At 41.0% G+C, this 5,801-nt stretch overlaps 1 protein-coding gene across 1 annotated transcript in view; it reads right to left on the bottom strand.

Moving 5' to 3' along the window:
- Nucleotides 1-4,096: 4,096 nt before the first annotated feature.
- Nucleotides 4,097-5,801, bottom strand: part of OSTF1 (osteoclast stimulating factor 1) — a 30,270-nt gene continuing 28,565 nt past the window's right edge. Inside the window, exon 10 of the mRNA XM_070935618.1 lies at nucleotides 4,097-5,801. This exon is cut by the window's right edge and continues 185 nt beyond it. The gene's annotated coding sequence lies outside the window, so the exon portion shown is untranslated.

Below are 5,801 nucleotides of genomic sequence, written 5' to 3'. Positions count from 1 at the left end.
TTTTGGCTTGCCTGAGCCACATTGAGTGAAGAGGAATTGTCTTGGGTCAGATATAAAATATATAGTATAATGTATATAAATAACAAACTTTATTTTTTGAGGTCTTACAGGGTCACATTACTACCATAGTTGTCCAGGGTTTCATGCGGCCTGTGGCAGGGGTGAAATCTAAATTTTTTTGCTACTGGTTCTGTGGGCGTGGCTTGGTTGGCGTGGCTTGGTGGTCATGTGACTGGGCGGGCGTGGCCAGTTTGACATCATTCACGTCACTCTGCTGTGCATGAGGCGCTTGGAGAGAGAGCGAGCAAGACAGCTTTCCAACCTCTGTGTGTGTGTGTGTGTGTGTGTGTGTGTGTGAGGGTGGGGGAGGGAGCGATCTGAAGCCTAGGCACCCAAATGTCTGGCAGCAGCGGGGACAGCTTCTGAGCAGCCAGCTCCACCTGACCTACTCCCTGAGTCTCGCCGTTCTCCTCGCCCCCATCCCCACCCCACTCAAGCAGTGGCTTCCCTGCTCAGCCCCAACAAGTTATGCATCCATGGTGCCCGCACCAGAGATCCCAAGAGAAGCAGAGAAGATTATCGCTTGCAAGCAGACAAGCAGAGGTAGCAAGTGTGCACCGTGCTGTGGGAAAAATGAGAGGTCCTGTTGTCCCGCAGATCCTGCTGCTGCTTGAGTGGGGTGGGGGGGGCGAGGAGAACGGCGAGACTCAGGGAGTAGGTCAGGTGGAGCTGGCTGACTCAGGGCTGCTCAGAAGCCACCCGCGCCTCTGCCAGAAGTTTGGGTGCCTCGGCTTCAGATCGCTCCCTCCCTCCCGCTCTCTCTCTCACACACACACATGCACACACACACAGAAACACACAAAAACCTCTTTTTATTAAGTTGCTGTGAATTCTTCTCATTCACATCCAGCAAAGTCTTTCAAGGGAGAATTTACAGTCGCAGACCTTATCTGGCTTGGAGAGCTGCCAGTCGATATCTTCAAAACTTGGCAAGGATTCTCTGGGAATCACAAGCCAATTAAGTGAACTAATTGTCTCCTGTGAACTCCCCTCCCTGTTCGCTCCTCTTTTATTCCCTATGGGAGGGGGCCGTTCATCGTCCACCTGTGGCCTTACTCCCAAGTCGATCCTCGTTCCTCAGCTGTCCCCTTCATCTGGCAACTCTGAGCATGCGCACACTGGGAACAGGCTCCAACTGTTCATCTGCCTCACTGATGTCTGACTCCAAAGGCAACTGATAACTGTCAGACTGCCCTGATCCCATCTCTGCCTCTGACGCAGAGACTTTGCCAGACTCCAGGACTAGCCCATGTTCCTCCCCAACCTCCTGACTGTCCGAATCTGCTGCCAGCTCTGCTAGCTGCTGGCAGGCCACAGCACTGAGTTACAATGCGATGCATGTACGTCTACCTCTGAAAAATGACCAAGAAACCACTGTTCTTTTAAAACCAGGCTTGCTAGTCTATCAGCTGGTGGAGATATAATCAGATTTTAGAAATCTTTACTGGAAATGGCTCACTGCCAAGCGCAATTTGAAAAAAAAATCTAGTGCTTCTCTTTAATATGCTGTATGGCTTGGGGCACGGAGGAATTCAGTATTCTAGCATTGGGAGGCTTTTTGACGAAGAAATTAGATGGTGATGAAGCAAGACAACTTCTAACTTTAGTGCAATTTTATTTAATTTAAATTAAAAGTCTACATGACTTAAGGCTGTTAAGGGACTGCTTCTTGTGTTATGAAACCTGTTGGGGAGTTAAATCTGCGGAATAAGCCTTTTTAAGGATTTTGCTGCAGTCAAGGTCCGTTCCTCTGGAACACAAGGGAAGGTCTATTTCTGCATTGCTCCTAGGCTTACAATGCACATTCCCTTGGAAGTTGAGTTTGACCTCTCCTTAAATTGGATGCATCTCTTTTGCTGGGCTTTTAATCATTAAATTATTTGATGCCTAGTGTTAATTAATTACTATAAACGTAACATTAAATCCTTTGGGTTTTTAAAAAAAGTTTGCTAGTACTTGCAGCTAGAAAGTAGAAAGACTATAAAAACCAACAAAATGTAACTTCAGTTAACTTAATTAAATACAATATTGTTTCATATATAGACTGGTCTCATTCAGACGTATTAAAGTTTGGTAGCAATTTTAGGAAAACCTCTGAAGTCACATATAAAGCCTTGAAGGAGGGATTGTAGCTCTGGAAGATTGTAAAGCATTCACATGATGAGTTTTGCCTAGTTTCTAACAAAGTATCTTAGACTATAGGGCAATAAATGAGTTGCAATGGCTTTTAGCAGTATTTTTATTGCTTTATAGGTATTGTATTTTATGATAATATTTCTCCAGGGGAATTTTCATAGTAGAACTTTATAAGATTTTTAAAAATGCTCCTCAAGAGTGATATTTCATATATTTGATTTTGCTGTCACTTTTGACTTAGTCCAAACTGATATTCTTAAGAGACATTTCAGCTTCCATCATTACCAAATGAAAAGACAAAACAAAAGCTAAGGTACATATATTTTGTTTCCCAAATGTACTCTTTTACACTTTTTTCTCAGTGTATTTTTGTTGGTTTCTTAAATTCGTATTGAGATTTCTATTCCTCAGCATACTGTACTAATTTTTTTTACTGAAAGGTAATTAAGAAAGCTGACCTTGTCAGAAATTGATTTGATCTCCTGTGATTCCTAATTATTGATCATACTAGGTGTTGTGGATGGGATTCTGGATTTACCATCATTTGGACAGCTGTAGGTTTTCTACTTCTAAACCATGGTTTTAATGCAAAGTACATTATGCTTAAGGTTTACTTGGATGTCTTATAATTAGAAATTATGCAGAAATTTGTAACTCAAATCTCCATTTCTCTTAGAAACAGTTTTTCCAAGGACGGTCAAAATGAAATGTTAACTTTTAACCAGATAAAAAGTATCCTTCGTTAGTGTAGAATCTTTTATTGAAAGTCAGATTTGTTTATGGTGAATGTATGCTTTGCAAATAAACACATAATAAATATTCGTTAGGAAAGATCTATTAGTTTATATAATAGTAAACCAGATTGAGTGCAATGAAATGGAATTACTTGTATGAGCTGTTTACAACTCTTGCCCCAAACTTTATCTTCTATATGCAGATAGGACAAGAATATAAAGTGAAAACCTCATAAAAATCCAAGTAAATTACTAATCCACAGAAGTATTTGTGCTGTAAACATGTCTGGAGTTGTAAGAGCCCTATAAAATAAGACAAACATCTGAAGAACTTAATTATATGTGCAAAAGGGAGGAAAGCGTTCATTCCAAGACACTGTGTTGGATGTAAATTAATGTGAAACAATAATTAGTTTTGCAGTAAAGCCTGCACCCAATCTACAATATATGCACATTTTTAGAATGGATTTATGGTTGCAGCTTCTTCACTCTCATTTGTGTAACTTGGTTAAATGCAGTAGTAATCCACTAACCATTTCTGAAGCACAGTCTCTGTAACAGGCCATGATACTCTGGTCCAGGGGTGTCAAACTTGATTTTATTAAGGGCCGCATCAGGATTGAGCTTGACTTTGGGGGGGTTGGGGTGGATGTGGCCAGGGTGGGCGTGGCCAGCTTGACATCACTTGTGTCGGGGGCGCCTGTGGTGGCCCAAGCGCTCTGCCAGTGAAAGCAGGCTCCTGAGTTCTAATGGCCTCCTGCAACCCTCTGCCAGTGAAAATGGAGCTTGAGAGGGCTGCACACTCCATTTTTGCTGGCAGAGGCACTGTGGGACGGTCCTTTGCTGTTTCCAGGGCGGCCCTGTGGGCCAGATCTAAGCACTCCCAGCCTTGACTTTGACACCTCTGCTCTGGTCCTTTAGGCAAAGCAACAATTCTCTCTTTCTCTGCTAGTTGTAATAAAGAGCACTTAAGACTAGGGAAGTCATTTGGGCACTTAAGATAAAACTATCACCCTCTCTGACAACAAATATGAAACTGAAGGGTAAATAATGTAAGATTTTCTGCTCTTCTATGGCACCCCCAAATCCACAGTCTCCATCCGATATCACTACTTATTTTGACCTTGGCAAAGTCATGTTTGGTCTAAGGAAGAACTACAATGAAGTTTCAAAGCATTTAAAAATATTTATTCATACTGAATCTTTTTCTGAAGATACTTTTGGTTTGTAGGCTTTTTTACATCGCACATGACTTCAGAAACATATCCGTTCTGAAATGAAATACTTTAAAGGTGAAAAGAAACAGGAAAGTTAAGAGCATATGGTGAAAAGAGTCATTATCATCCTGTTACAGACACAACCACAAATATCTTCCAAATTACAGCGGAATAGTGAGTATCTCCAGGTAAATTTTCCCCAAATTAAGTGGACAACCTGTACAAATAGAAGGTTATATACCATGGTCCTCAATGAATGAATTCTAGTATAAATACATGAAGACTGAGTCCCAATATTACATACTCCAGATGTGTTTCAATGCAACTCCCATTATTGCAGCCAGGAACACTTCGGGAAAAATGATTTACTGCCACCTCTATGTTGTAATCTACAGATATAATAAATGGCAGAAATGGATTGGCCTATTGTATCTCTATTATTCCAGATGCTGGATTTGTTTGCAGCAACAACTTCGACCAGACCTTCAGGTGAAAAAGACAGCTGGTGGAAATGGTGCAGATAAATTAACAGAATTCTGCATGTATTCAATTGGACAAATGCCACATTTCTTGCCTTATTATCTCATAAAGCCATAAAGCAAGACAAATGAGGATTTCTTACCTAGTTTTCCCTCCACTTAAAATTTAGGACTTGGACACACACAAGCACATCTACACACACACACACACACACACAGAGGGCAGCAGTTCTGTGAAATAAGGGACAAGAAGATGAACTATTGGGAAAGTATCTCACACATACAAATTAGAGAGAAAGAGAAGGCTCAGCCTCATTTCATCTCTGAAATTATCATGGAGGACGGGTTTGAGCTTAAACATACATTCCTTGTCTTTAGGATCAAATTCTCCCTACAGTTCTTTCATTGTAGAAGACAGAATTAGGCCTCCTTTTATCCTCCAGATCTAATTGTACTGACAAGACTCCTAGAGCAGGGGTGTCCTGCTCACAGAATTCCATGGCTAGCTGAGGAATCCTGGGAGTTGAAGTCCAACAGGTCTTAAAGTTGCCAAGGTTGGACTCCCCTGTCCTAGAGAGTATTAGATTGCAAAAGACTGCTGTGAACAACTATCAAGGCAAAATGGCTGCATTTTAGCTGACCAAACAATCTTCCTTTCCCTTTTTGTCTCTTCCCTCAAGATTATTCCCTCCCTGTCTCATCTGGTGCTAAACAACTTTTTTTTGTGCCATGGGAATAAACTCACTGTAATTGCAATCACAGCCAGTTCTCAAGGGAAACATTAAAGGAGTCATTTAATTTTAGCTCCCTGGCCCAAGTTTTCTTTACATAACCTGCCATTAGGAGTTCTAGCACAAAGTAGATCAACTTAATGAGAGACAACCTATAAATATCTATGGAGGGGAAGAGAGCGGATAAGGAGTGATGGTGAAAATGTTCTATGGAGAATCCAAGTTCCTGAGATGTTTTTCTCCATAAAATAGTCCAAAACATGTCATTTTAAGTTGAATATATATTTCCCATCCACCCTAAATGGCTGACATCTCTAAATGCTATACCTGTTATTTAAAGGGTGAAGCCTATTTCAACATAGCCCTCTTCTAGACAAATAATTTAAAAAGCAATTAGGGAATTTATAGTCTTAATGAGGGACAGCTTTTTTTATAAGGAAGGAA

The sequence above is a fragment of the Pituophis catenifer genome, unplaced genomic scaffold (genome assembly GCF_029215685.1).
Source record: "Pituophis catenifer annectens isolate HBS135680 unplaced genomic scaffold, rPitCat1.0.hap2 SCAF_2, whole genome shotgun sequence".
Classification (NCBI taxonomy): domain Eukaryota; kingdom Metazoa; phylum Chordata; class Lepidosauria; order Squamata; family Colubridae; genus Pituophis; species Pituophis catenifer.
The sequence above is the reverse complement of the archived record's forward strand: the minus strand, read 5'-3'. Positions and strand labels throughout refer to the sequence as shown.